Source organism: Syngnathus scovelli, chromosome 22 (genome assembly GCF_024217435.2).
Source record: "Syngnathus scovelli strain Florida chromosome 22, RoL_Ssco_1.2, whole genome shotgun sequence".
Classification (NCBI taxonomy): Eukaryota; Metazoa; Chordata; class Actinopteri; order Syngnathiformes; family Syngnathidae; genus Syngnathus; species Syngnathus scovelli.
In genome coordinates this window covers 5,913,352-5,926,884 of record NC_090868.1, presented here as the reverse complement: position 1 = coordinate 5,926,884, position 13,533 = coordinate 5,913,352, and the positions used below count along the sequence as shown (strand labels likewise).

Here is a 13,533-nt window from a genome sequence, read left to right as displayed (position 1 = left end):
ATGCGCCCTAGTTTTTTCCTCTCTGCTTGACTCCATGTCTTAACACGAGCATATGGAATCATGACAGGCGGGAATGGCAGTATTTGAAATCAATAAATTGTGAGCTACAGTATATGACATTATGTGGTAGTGCCTTGAGATACAAATTGAATTCATTCCCTGACCTTACACCAAGCACGCAGATCTCAAATCCTCATTCTCCATTGGAATGAATGGAAGTGCCATTAATATGTTCCAACCCACCACCCAAAAACAATTTTTTATAAACCATGTGGTAGTAACGTCATTAAATCCAATATAAAGAATTAAACAGTTTGAGAATCATGTTTTAAGTAACAAACATTGTTACGACCTTGAGCAAACCTTAGATGCACTACCCGCGTAAACACTCACGTTTGCCGCTCAGTGAGATAAGCAATGGTTCTTTAGAAACATCATTCAAAATCAATAGTGCTTGTGTTAACCGGAATACTTTAAATCAGCCTATTCAAATCAATCGGCAACTGAAAATGTTTACACGACTCAGAAAAAAGTCCTTTCATTCTCAGCAAGACGAGCGATTGACGTCACTTAAAAAAATTGGAGTCGATGAAGCACCTTTTCATTTTACCGTAACCTAATGACGTTTTTTCGTAAAGGTTATACGGAGACCATATAAAGGTTAGATGCTTTGACCTTTGGAAGTGGCCCAGAATCAAGTCTGGACCAAAATCTGAAGAATCATAGATGCTCGAAGATGTATGAGGTGGCTAAATGTGAACTGGTTATCCATTTGTTCCTACAACTAGTTGAAGCTCAACCGCCAAATTCTAATTGAGTCATTATTCCTGTCAGTCAACCCGAATCTGTCAGCCGGCTGTCAAGTCCACAGTCATTCAACCTCCTCATGCGACAGACACCCTGTTCTAAATCCCCCAAAGGCACGGCAGCTCTTTTATATATTATACAACTATTAAAGCGCACAGCGTCTGAATTATTTACCGACTTTTATGCGATGCTCCCGGGCGGAGGAGGTCTTTTATATCACTGTTGTTATATTTTTTTTCCTTGCGCAGCATATCTCGCCCCGTGCTGAGTATACTGTACCCCATATACTCTATTAGTCTTAATCTACGTTGTTAGCATAGAGCTAATTATATCCCCCACTCAGGAAGTAGATGTCGACACGGATGCTAATGGCTTTCTGTACAACACGCTTGTTGTCTTTGCTGCTTGTCAGGTGTGGATGCGAGTCATTATCGCAGCTAATCACCCCGCAAGAAACTATCAGTCATCAGTATCCCGAGTACCGCTGACGTGTAAAAAGGTTTTAATGGACGTGGAATTATAGGCTGCTTGCAAATACGACGTCTGCGGTTTTAGTGTGAGAAGTTAGTTGGCGTTTTGCCGTTGTCAAGTTATTATTAGTGGTGTCTGTAAGGGTATCAAAATTTGCTAAAATAATGGATCAAGAAAAAAAAATTAAGGTATCTTTTACAATAAATAAAATGTGTGATTAACTATGAGTTTAGATTAATCTCAATTAAATATTTTAATCGCTCGACAGCAGTAGTTATGTCTTTGAAGGACAAAGTGTCGTCGCTACAATATTGCTATTCACCAACATCAGAAGGAAATCTAGAATGAAACGGTAAACAAGACCTAATTGATTAATTGATCCAAGGAGCCCCAGGACGATAGTTAGTGTGTTCAGAGGGCAGTCAGTACTGGAGTGGACAAACGAAATACGATTGACTTTGATCTTCGTTTTTTTTTTTTTTCCATTAAGGTCGTCTTTCAATTGGGTGACCATGAAAGCGCCACGACTGCCTGAAAAAGCAGCACTTCATCAGCAGCATGGAAATGAGAGATGAATGTATTCAACCTGATCTGTATTCATGTCCTCATTTGCATCCTCCCCCTCCTCTTCCTCTGCCTCACACTGTTTGTTTTATTGCAAATTTAACTCTTCCTTGTTGGGAAGTGATAAGTTTAATCTTTACAGGTAGCCCAGGCAGGCATTGGAGGACATCACTGAAGGTTACAAAAGATAGAATGAGCCAGAGTCAATACTATTAGTTGAGTTGGTAAACAAAAGAAATGTCCTTTCAACAACATGAATATCGTTACAAAAAAAATCACTGAGGCCTTGAAATGAAACCTCGCGACCTGAGTCAAGAGTGAATAAAACATCACCGCAGCTAAAGCGCGTCAGAAAAAGAAGTTGGTTTTGCTTTTGTGTGGATTACGTGATCTCCCGGCCATGAAATATTTCCACTTTCCAAACAAGCCCAGAGGTTCAATTATGAAGTCGGGGAAGAAGTGCTTTGACAAATTTGTCCTTGAAAGTATTTATCCGCTATGTCGTTTCCTTTTTTTTTTTCCGTACAATTCAGCCGAGTCCACAATGTCCCATTGATTGTCTGCCCTGATCCTCTTTTTCATGCCTGATGAGAAAGTACGGCTTCTTAAGTGAAAGTTTCAACCTCAAGACTAGTTTTGTTTTACACCGTCCTCGTGGAGAATCAATAGACTTTGAGCCAAATGTCAACATTGGTTAGCAGGATAGCGGCAGGCGCAAGAGATAGGCCCGCATTGATTCCTTATGTAAGGCGCACGGTGACATTACGCTTCTTTATCTTCGGATGGAGAAGTCTCGGGAAAAGGGCATTCCGATTCTTTTACCTTTACGGAAGAACTTTGGGGAGTGCTTTACCTTCCTCTCTAACTTCTCACCCTTATCCCTGTGTCCTCCGACTCCGGATTTATCGATTGCTTGGCTAGATCACAGCAGTGCTTACGAGCGGCGGCATGCTGCCTTTGATCGACTATTAAGGAGCTAATCTTTTCACGTGTTCCGCCTCGTGCTGTAGGACGCGCTTAGCACTTATCCCTGGAACCGCTTGCTGTTTGGAGCTTCGACATACTTCTGAACCAATTCAATTGACGTTCAAAAGCAAACGCATCTAAACAGTTTTTTCTGACTATGCCAATCAACATTAGATTAGTCAGTCATGTAAATTATCTGTTGGCTTTTTCCATATTGAAAGCAAGACTTTGGATCATTTTTCAGATTAGCAGAGATGAAAGCCAAATCCATGAATTTCTCACCACTGACAATTGATCCCTGGTTCTTCACTCTTTCTGGAATTGTCACATGAGCGCAATAGTGATAGGCAAATGAAGATTCAAATTTACTTCATGAACCAGTTGGTGTATTTTTCTGTTGGTTTAAAAAGTAGTTGAAGAAATAGAAAGTCACTTTCAGCCCAATGTTGAACAAAGCTAGAAGAGTTAAAAAAACAAGTGGTTAATGAAGTAAATTTGAAGCTTCATTTCACCATCACTACAGCATAACATTAAGCAAAACTTTGTTGAGACAAAAGGCACATTATTTGGTTTCTTGCCAGGGTGGCCATTAACAATTTGTAACAAGTCACCATGCTAAGAAGGAACTTCATAGGCTATTTTATTGTTCAGTTACCAGTCAATCGTAGTTCGTCTTCAGCAACAATACCAGAACCGCATTTGATTTGGAAGATTAATCAATTTTTTGTTCACAATGTTGTCATTGTTTTATTTGGTCCTTGTCTATTGTGATTTTACGTATTATCTTATGTGCAATTTATTTGAGATCAAGTCAAGCTACTCTACAAAATTTTAGAACGTGTACTCCTTTTGAACCGGAGCAAGATATTTCTGCGGTCGTTTCTGTCGCATTACACCCGCCATCTTAGCCAGTACTGAGTCTCCTTTTCTATCAAGTCCTAATAAATTGCCCTAAATTGAGACAATCGTTCCTGTGGTCCAACCCCACAAGCTAGTTTGGAACTGAGCTGTAATAGGCCATTTGTTGGTCGGCCTTCATGCCTGGTTAATGTGTTTCTTTGCCAAGGTGAGCCGGACAGAAGTATCAATTAGCCTGCAGTTGTTAGCGCCAGTGACGCGTGACAGCTTTCATCAGCTTGCTGCTGATGTTCTACATGAGTCGAGGAGCACGCGCCGCTGCTTATTGACTAGCTGCGGTTAATTGACGGCCTCTCAAGTGCCGTCGTCAAGTAGCTTCTCTGCTCCATCTTCGTCTTGCTGCAACATTTTGTTATTACTATTTTTTTTATGAACGTCTAAGAGGTGTGAGTGAGCTGTGATTGATAAATTACGCCTTGCCGGTGACAAGCGAGCGTGGCAATTTAGATAAAATGCCTGCTACTTGGACGCTAGATGAAGGTCTGAGTGAGACTTTTGGAGCTCGTGTTTGCTGTTAGTAGACATTATACTCTATAATCAGAAACTAGGCCTAGCTTGAAAAGAAATATAATTGTAATTATGACATGATGGATTGTAAGGTTGATTTTGATTTCTTTGACTGGTTCTACATTGACTGACAGATTTGGCAGAAATCACAAACAAGTGAAAATACAACACTATTACGCTGATTGCAGTTGTAATTACCGTCATTTTAAGATAAGCTGCACCAGCTAAAATTTGAGGAAAATCCTGTTTTGTTCATATATAAGCCGCACTGGACTATAAGACGCAGGTATTTTAATGTTTAATTTCCATCCATCCATCCATCCATCCATCCATCCATCCATCCATCCATCCATCCATCCATCCATCCATCCATCCATCCATCCATCCATCCATCCATCCATCCATCTTCTTCCGCTTATCCGGGGTCGGGTCGCGGGGGCAGCAGCTTCAGGAGGGACTCCCAGACTTCCCTCTCCCCAGCCACTTCATCCAGCTCATTCCGAGGGATCTCAAGGCGTTCCCAGGCCAGCTGAGAGACATAGTCTCTCCAGCGTGTCCTGGGTCGTCCCCGGGGTCTCCTACCGGTGGGACATGCCCAGAACTCCTCCCCAGGGAGGTGTCCAGGAGGCATCCTGATGAGATGCCCGAGCCACCTCATCTGCCTCCTCTCAACGTGGAGGAGTAGTGACTCTACTCCGAGTCTCTCCCGGATGACCGAGCTTCTCACCCTATCTCTAAGGGAGAGCCCGGACATCCTGCGGAGAAAACTCATTTCGGCCACTTGTATCCGGGATCTCGTTCTTTCGGTCACGACCCATAGCTCGTGACCATAGGTGAGGGTAGGAGCGTAAATTGACTGGTAAATTGAGAGTTTTGCCTTTTGGCTCAGCTCTCTCTTTACCATGACGGACCGGTACAGAGTCTGCATTACTGCCAACGCTGCACCGATCCGCCTGTCGATCTCACGCTCCATCCTCCCCTCACTCGTGAACAAGACCCCAAGATACTTAAACTCCTCCACTTGGGGCAGGATCTCACCCCCGATCCGGAGAGGGCATGCCACCCTTTTCCGATCGGGGACCATGGACTCGGATTTGGAAGTGCTGACCCTCATCCCGACCGCTTCACACCTGGCTGCGAACCGCTCCAGTGAGAGCTGGAGATCACGGCCTGAAGAAGCCAACAGCACCACGCCGTCTGCAAAAAGCCGAGACGCGATACTGAGGTCCCCAAACCGGACCCCCTCAACGCCTCAGCTGAGCCTAGAAATTCTGTCCATAAAAATTATGAACAGAATCGGTGACAAAGGGCAGCCTTGGCGGAGTCCAACCCTCACTGGGAACGAATCCGACTTACTGCCGGAAATGCGTACCAAACTCTGGCATCGGTGATACAGGGACCGAACCGCCCTTATCAGTTGGCTCGGCGCCCCCGTACTCTCGACGTTTAATTTCCATATAAGAGAATATGCACAAATCATACAATATAAAAATCACCAAAAAAAAACCTGTTGATAAGCCGCACCGAACCGCAGGGTTCAAAGCTTGTGCAAAAAGTAGCGATTTGGTATTCTGATTTTGTGTTCCATAGCTTATCTTAAAGGGACATCATTGCCAGACTCCAAGAAAATCAAGCAGTTTTTAGTTTCATTATTTTTTATTGTGCTTTTTTTTTTTTTTTACTTCTGCCACAGGTTGACCTTTTTAATGACATCACATCTTGTAAGACAAATTTTAATAGTAAACGACTTCAAATGGATGTAGAAGGACATGACTTAGAAAGACACAATGACTCGAACAGTCACTTCACATTCTGTAGGTTAACATTCTTGACTCCCTCGCCCACTTGCATGTGTCACTGCTGCTTTAATAAATGTTCCACAGATGAGTCCAATAGTCATATGCGTCACTTGCTGCTGTGTGATGTATCGGATTTGTCTCTTTCTCAAAAACATGACACGTTCCACTTGTACAAGGACTTGTGTCGTGACGCAAAGAGAAAACCAAAAATAGTTCCGTTCAGTCACATGCCTTGTGGATAAATGGACCCTATTGCACAAAGCCGATTATTTTATGGTCTTTGTGTTCTGTACAAGTTGTGGACACACACAAGGTCGTCACCAGCTTTGATTGATAATGTTTGTAAGCCCGAGAAAGTGTGTAAAAGTATCTAATTTCCTGTACTGGCTCTGCAATCTGGCCTTGGTCTTCTCCACTGGAGCGTCTCCATTTGGGGCGGTGGTCAAATTTCGTCGTCATGCAGTTAAAATCTCTCAAACATGAAATTACCAAAGTGCGCTGGAGTGAGTTTGTCGACTGCGAAGGGGTCAGGAGGAGAGGGAGGCGCGCCTCCGTTGACTTGACTTCAGTCTCATTATCCCGGGGCCTGTTTTTTTTTTTTCCCTCTTTCCATCCGGTGACATTAAAGAGTCCCCAAAGTCAAGTGGGAAATTCAATTAAAGCCATTTTAATTGAGCAATTAAGTAAGATGACAGCAGGGCCGGCTATAATTGGATGATTGCAGATGAGATTATGTGCTATATTTATTTATTTTTCCATGAATATATACATTGCTTTCGCTGAATCATGCTACGGTTTCGCTACTTTAAAGGCGTTTACAGAGTAATAAATACAAAAAACTATTAAACTATGATGTGTCTTGATAGGCTCCCTGTACAGTGTGCCAAAATGTGTAATATGACATGTTGAGACTCGAGTAAGAATAGTGCAATGTTTACCGTGATACTAAAAAACAGGTTTATCAGAAGTGTAAAGCACTTTTCGATTGGAGCGTACTCTCGCGCTGGCTCCTTTGCCAGGCCAGTGGGCAGATGTGATCTGGGCGGACAGAGCTGGAAGCCAGCCCGTGTTTTCTAGTTAAAAGGGCAGTGGGCGCATAACACTGGCGCGGCGCACTATCAGGGTCTATAATCTCTTGCGCGGCACTGTCATCATGGCCAGGGTCACGGTCCACTCTGGAGAAGGAGAGCCGAGCTGACAGGTCTGACACCGTTGGGCTGGGCCCGGTCGGGCTGCGTGCCAGGCGGGCACAAGGACAAATGACATATTGCAGCGTAGCATTAGCATTTTGACTCTGGCAGCTCAACTTTCTAGAATGTATGCATCATCATTCATACGCTGAGTTGGATGCATGTGTCGGAATTAATTGAAAAATAATGAACAACGATTTTAAGAACAAAAGTGCCAACGAAGTGTAAAGTTGATGAGCCCACGGGGCAGGCAGCGGCGATATTCTCGTGACAGGTTGAGGCCTTTGGCTCACCAAGGTCGGCTTGTATTTCCCACACGAAGACAGCGCAAGTTGGTTGATTACCGAAGACATAGGATGTACCTCCGAGCACAAAAATTCACGTACATGCATGTACAAACATACTTACAAATACTGGATCAAAACAATCCAATTTGAGTTAAAAATTAGACTGACCAAGGAATGTGCATGTAAACTTGTAGATGTAACCGGTTTGCCCAAACTTCGGCACGAATTTTTTTTGTTGCAAAACAATTTTTAACCCAGCAGTTTCAAGGGTGTACACACGCGCGGACGTGTACATACACTCGCCCATGTGTGCATATACATGTATGTTCATGATGGTGATGAGGAGTTACCTGATATCATGCTTTTTTTCCATGGGAAGCATAGATGCAACTTGACTTGATCCAGCGTTGCCTGAAGAACAAGATGGTGGTGCAGCATAAGGGGTTTGACTTGTCTACACGCTGGTCCAAACTCTTCACACAATGGCAGACGACTTCACCTAGAAGTGGCACGTTATTGTCATCAAACTAGTAAGATGACTTGTACTCTGAAGTAGAATTAAAAACAAATTACAATATGTGGTTGGCTGTCTATTCAGAAGTGGACGTGATCACACAACAATGAGGGAATTGGGTTAAGTGGGCGTGGTCACACCAATGCTAGTACGCGTCTAATTGGCTAGCTAAGCAGAAGATTGGGGAAAAGTGGGCATGGCTAAAGAGAAGTGGTTACACAACATTTCCAACTCAGCTAAGTGAGAATCTTGACACAATTTTAGCAATAAAACGTGAGCGACCGAATCGAAATCTACCTTTAGATGAGTATGCAGCACAATTGTGGAATTGTGGAGCAATTTACCTGTGCACGACATGTGGCCACTTGAGCCACTTTTCCACATGATGACGTTCAGATAGAAATGGAGACAACACTCTTTCATTGTGGACGCCTCTGCTCCTGAATACAAACATGAATGTGAACACTGACGAAATGACACACCAACAGAGTCAAACAATCAGGCCTCTTGGGAAAGTCAAATTGGCCAATCATAATGCCACTTTTGCTTAACTTGGATGGGTGACATCATTGAGTCATGGCTAAATGTGACATTAACTCTCTCAAAACAATACTGATATAGCAAACTACATTCTAGAAGGCTGATGTGTCGTAAATATGCCTTTGATGGGAAATAAAGACTCTTAAAATTTTAAAATAATTCTTAATAAATCCCCACTAAGGATACCTTGTCCGTGTTAATGGTGGGGTGTGAGTAGTTGGCAAAGAGCAACATAGGGTAGTGAACAACTCATAAATTTACCATATATTTATTTTCCTCCATATAATTCCCTCAAGAGGAATTTCAAACGCTTGTAAAAGAGGGAATAAATACAAATATTAAATGTTACTTTCGCCCCCAATTGGTTTTGATGACTCCACATTATTTGGCATATTAAATAATGAACACCTCTAATGTAGCATATTTACACCATATTTAATTGTCAACGCTTTCGTGTAGATTAACGGCGGATGTCTTTTAAAATGTGTTTATTAGTGTTATCTGTGCAAACTCCAGTGTGTCAGTGCGTTTACGCTGCGCTCACACCGGCAGACATCCAATACAAATCAGATTTTTCCCTCCATAATTACAAGGCCCAATTCCCTTCTGAAGCTATCCGATTCCAAACTTTTTTTTTTCTCTATTTACACTACTGTGATCATTTTGATTCACATCCTAATTGTGCCACTGTAGACATGCAATGGCTCAGCTTCTCAGCACATCAAGATCTAAAGTGAAATTAGAATGAGTTGAAAGTTGGAAGAACTGGGGTGTACCTATTACTTTGAACATTTTGCACACCTCATTTGGTACACCTAAAAAAAGAGAACAGAAGAACCCTGCATAATTGGAACACGTAATGCATCCACGCTTAAATATTTGACACATACTTTTTTGTATCAGCATCTTTATTCTGTTTGTATATTGACTCCTCTCACTTTCTGTCAGCTTATGGACAACATGGCGCTTAATCTCCGAGCTGAGAAGCATCATATTTAATCCTAATGCGTCCAAGGTGACCCTGGACACATATTGGCCTGGCGTATGGAGGGATGTTTTTTTTTTTGTTTGTTACGTAATTCTTATCATAAAAAAACATTGTGTTGCAACACAGAAATGCGGAAAGAGGAAAAAGATTGATGCACCTGCAGCAGCTACGTCGGGCAGAATACGCTGACCGGATTTTGCAAATGTGATTTGTCGGAATAACAAATAGCATCATCTCAATGGTTGCTTTGTCCATCTGCAGGTAAAGCGATTGATTAGCCGCAGCAAGTTGAGCTTTGATGGTATGGTGGCCTTCTGGGGGCCATTGATTGATTTGGAAGTAGGACAGCATTTTCATGAGCGACTATTAATATGTATGCCACAACCAACGTTCGCCTGCTGCACCACAAATCCAAAATCAGATTTTTCATACTTCATAGCTGTTGCATAAAATTATGTCAACAAAGAAAGTTGTGAAAACAAAAGCATCCACTCGCAGGATGTCATGTGCATGCCAAAGCTGTAGGAGGCGCCATTGCACGAAATGGTGTCTATTAGGTAACTGGAAGCATGAAGAAGTAAAGAAATGTATTCGTACAAGTAATGCATTTGTATTTTGGGGAAAAAACACAATGTCCGAAAAGAAAAAAAACGTAAGGGAGATACCAATGCATTTGTAATCAATCGCCGTAAATTCAAATAAAATATATATATTAATTTTCAAATTTAACAAAAATGAAATTAAGTAACAATGTTAGAAGGGATTCAAATTAATATATATATTTTAAAAACGGAAAAAATATCTAATGTGTTTTTGTAAAAAAATGTTGAAAAGTAACCGATAAAAAATGTTTTAAAAATATTAAAATATAAATAAATATAAATAAATAAAAATGATCTTAAGCATGAATAAAATGAAATTATTTTGTGTTGAAAAAACTGATCGCACCAATTTTCTAGCATCAATTAAACTGACCCCAGTTTTCCAATAAAAAATTGTTACAAATGATTTAGCTTTAGTGAATGAATGCACTAGCTCTCGTCTCCGCGACAGCGCACTGATAGGGACGGCACGCTGAGCACTGTGTGACGATATAATTCTCACATGCCTCTGTGAGTCCATACATGCCGTCACATTAATTTGTCGAATTAAATGCGGCCGCCATCCGTGACGCTTTGGCGGCTTTGTGAGCGAGTCAAAGAGCGCTAACGAGCTCGCTATTTGTCGTCAACAAACGGTGCTCTAATTGAACCGCTTTTTCAAACAAACTGCTTCATTCAATCATTGGATTTGCGTGCTCTTATCCTCCATGTCGACAGGATAATTAACTAAATTACCAGTTGGAGGCATTCCGCTTTTCTCACATGAATTTAAGCTTGAACTGTATATGCTAACATTACCACATAGACATTATGTTTTGTTTTAGTCATTCAATTTATACTCAGAAATAGAAATTGGTTTATTTTGGACTTTTACACAAATCAGAAAAATATGCTCCCCCCCCCCCCCGTGGTTTGGAGGGGGAAAGGTGTCATGTTTTGTTTATAATGCCACTTACGTATTTATTTTCCCAGACATTGTGAGAAATGATTTGGGGCTTGTTTCTTTTTATCTACTTTTTATATAACGCGGAATCGTATCAAAATGCTGATCATATATTTCAATTTAAGTAGTTTTAAATATAGATATAAATATAGAAATACATTACATTTGTAAAAACAATACATTTTCTTACCCATTCTATATACCGTTCATCCCATTCAGGGCTATTGTCGTTTTAAGATCATTTTCCATTGACATACGTATATTCCTCTTGAATTTCTGCAAACTCATTAGCAGCAGCATCACTGCATCTATGTTTATTTAAAAAAGGATGAGTGGAGGCTGACATATATGTACAGTGATTGCTGGTTGTCATGGTAATCAGAGTGCTGAGCAAATTTTTTTTTCTTTATTTCTAGCCTGTGGGTATTAATTATGCAGTGTCAGCCATTACCCTTCATTTACAATTAAATTTGTATCTAATGGCCAACATATATGGGTTCTATACCATATCGTACACAGAGAACAGAAAGTGGCCGCCATTTCCCTGCACTAACCCTCAGCCGCACTTGCCAAAGGTCAACCCACTGAAAGTGTGGCAAGGCCTCGTATGGCAGCATAAAGCCCATCATACACTTTTTTTTTTTTTTTTTTCCTTTTTATGGACATGTTATCCCTGCGGTCGTTCATGTCACAGAAGTGTCTAGTCAAATCCAACAAGAACAAGATGAGGACCTTGACGAGTGGGGACGGAAAAACACAGATAAATTAAATGGAATCATCTTAAAAAAAAAAAAAAAAAAGAAACAATACCTTGACAGGACAGTCTTGCTCCTGATGAGATGGATAAAAAAAAAAATTGTCAAGATGAAATATTAAAATGAAAGAGCTGAATTGATTTGTTTTAGAATTGTTAAGAATTAAAACATTAACCTAAAAAAGGAGCAACTGAACCACCACTGCTCTAATGCTATTTATTCTCCGATCATACATGCTCCATGCTAATTGCTAACGTCTGTTAGCATCCTTCTTCTCGATTATCACAAGTTATTAAAAAAAAAAAAAAAGAACAAGCGTGATAATGACATGACTCCGTTTTTCACTTTAATCAGAAATCTTTAACTGTGGGTGGGGAATTTGAGTGCAATTGTGAGGAAGAAACAAAAAATGTTGCGATTAACTTCACGTGGTTTCCTCATAACATTTGAATGAAATTAAATATTATCCATTCATTTTGTGAACAGGGGTTTCTATTTTTCCGTTTGTTGGCCAAGCACCTCTCGTCCCCCGTTGCATACAGACCACTGTCATGACAACAACAAACACATCCGAGCAAGCACCCCCACCCACCACCACCACCCCGAGGCAAAAACACATTTGATTTGCAAACAATATTCAAGGCTCAATGTACACCATGGCGCCGCTGTGCTCACTTTCGGGCGCTTCCAGCTAAGACATCTGCTGCCAGCGTGGAGGAACAGATTTAGTGGGGAGTAGGGGGGTTACACTCACCAGGGTCATCATCTTTGTCACTATGGAGAAGGGAAAAAAAAACAAACAAAATAAATCAATGAAGCTTGCGTGACTTCAACTTAAAACAAGAACCCCCTGTGACTGCTGTTGCTTCATCCAGCCCTGGAGGATGCCTGCATGCGTGCGTGTGCGTGCGACTGGCGCTTTCCACCTTCAGTGTCTCTCACACACACACACACACACACACACACACACACACACACACACACACACACACACACACACACACACACACACACACACACATGCTGACACGTACAGTTGTGCATGCTGTGCACAAGCCGTGGGCCAAATTCGCATGCTAGCTGATGGCAACCGGTCACGTGGCGGTCAAGTGTGTGTGCTAGAAAAAAATTCAAATCCAATCATGACGACAAAATTCACTTGTTTGTGTCCATATGTCGCCATAGTGTCTTATTTTATACCAGGATGCTTTTGTGGAATAACATTTCTCTTGCATAAAGCATTTATTTTCCTTGAAAAGAAAAAAGAGCCCGGTCTTTGCAGTGTTTTTTTTTTTTGTATGTGTAAGCACAAAGCAGTGAAGCAGGGGTCATAAAGCAAACCAAATAAAAACATCAACAGCAAGTGTTATAAAAAGCCTAAAAAATATAACCCATCCTCAACCGATTTTTTTTCCCCAAGTACAGTCAAGACTTCAGATGAGTTTAATTCAATCTGTGACTACACTGATAACATAAACCACTTCTTAAATCATTTTTCCCCATTGAAATGAATGGAGGTGCTTTTAATTCATTCTGGCATTGAAAAAAAACTGTTTATAATGTAATTATAATGGGAAAAACACTCTATAAATCTATTGTACTAGTACTTGTAAATAAATTAAACTGATTTACCACATTTTTGTTTCATTTCAATGGACATTGTGTTTCGCAATCAACGCTAC

The 13,533-nt window shown here is 41.1% G+C and overlaps 2 long non-coding RNA genes across 3 annotated transcripts; one reads left to right on the top strand and one right to left on the bottom strand.

Moving 5' to 3' along the window:
• Positions 1-6,683: 6,683 nt before the first annotated feature.
• On the bottom strand, positions 6,684-11,035 carry LOC125992075 (uncharacterized). Of its 2 annotated transcripts, XR_007489524.1 has the most exons (4): positions 10,889-11,027; positions 8,368-8,463; positions 7,860-8,008; positions 6,684-7,264 (listed from the first exon to the last, which is right to left on the bottom strand). It is a non-coding gene; the product is annotated as an uncharacterized lncRNA (long non-coding RNA). The 2 variants fall into 2 exon arrangements; XR_007489523.2 differs by having other exon boundaries at positions 8,368-11,035.
• LOC125992080 (uncharacterized) lies at positions 7,116-8,086 on the top strand. Its single transcript, XR_007489529.1, has 2 exons — positions 7,116-7,233; positions 7,894-8,086. It is a non-coding gene; the product is annotated as an uncharacterized lncRNA (long non-coding RNA).
• Positions 11,036-13,533: the final 2,498 nt, after the last annotated feature.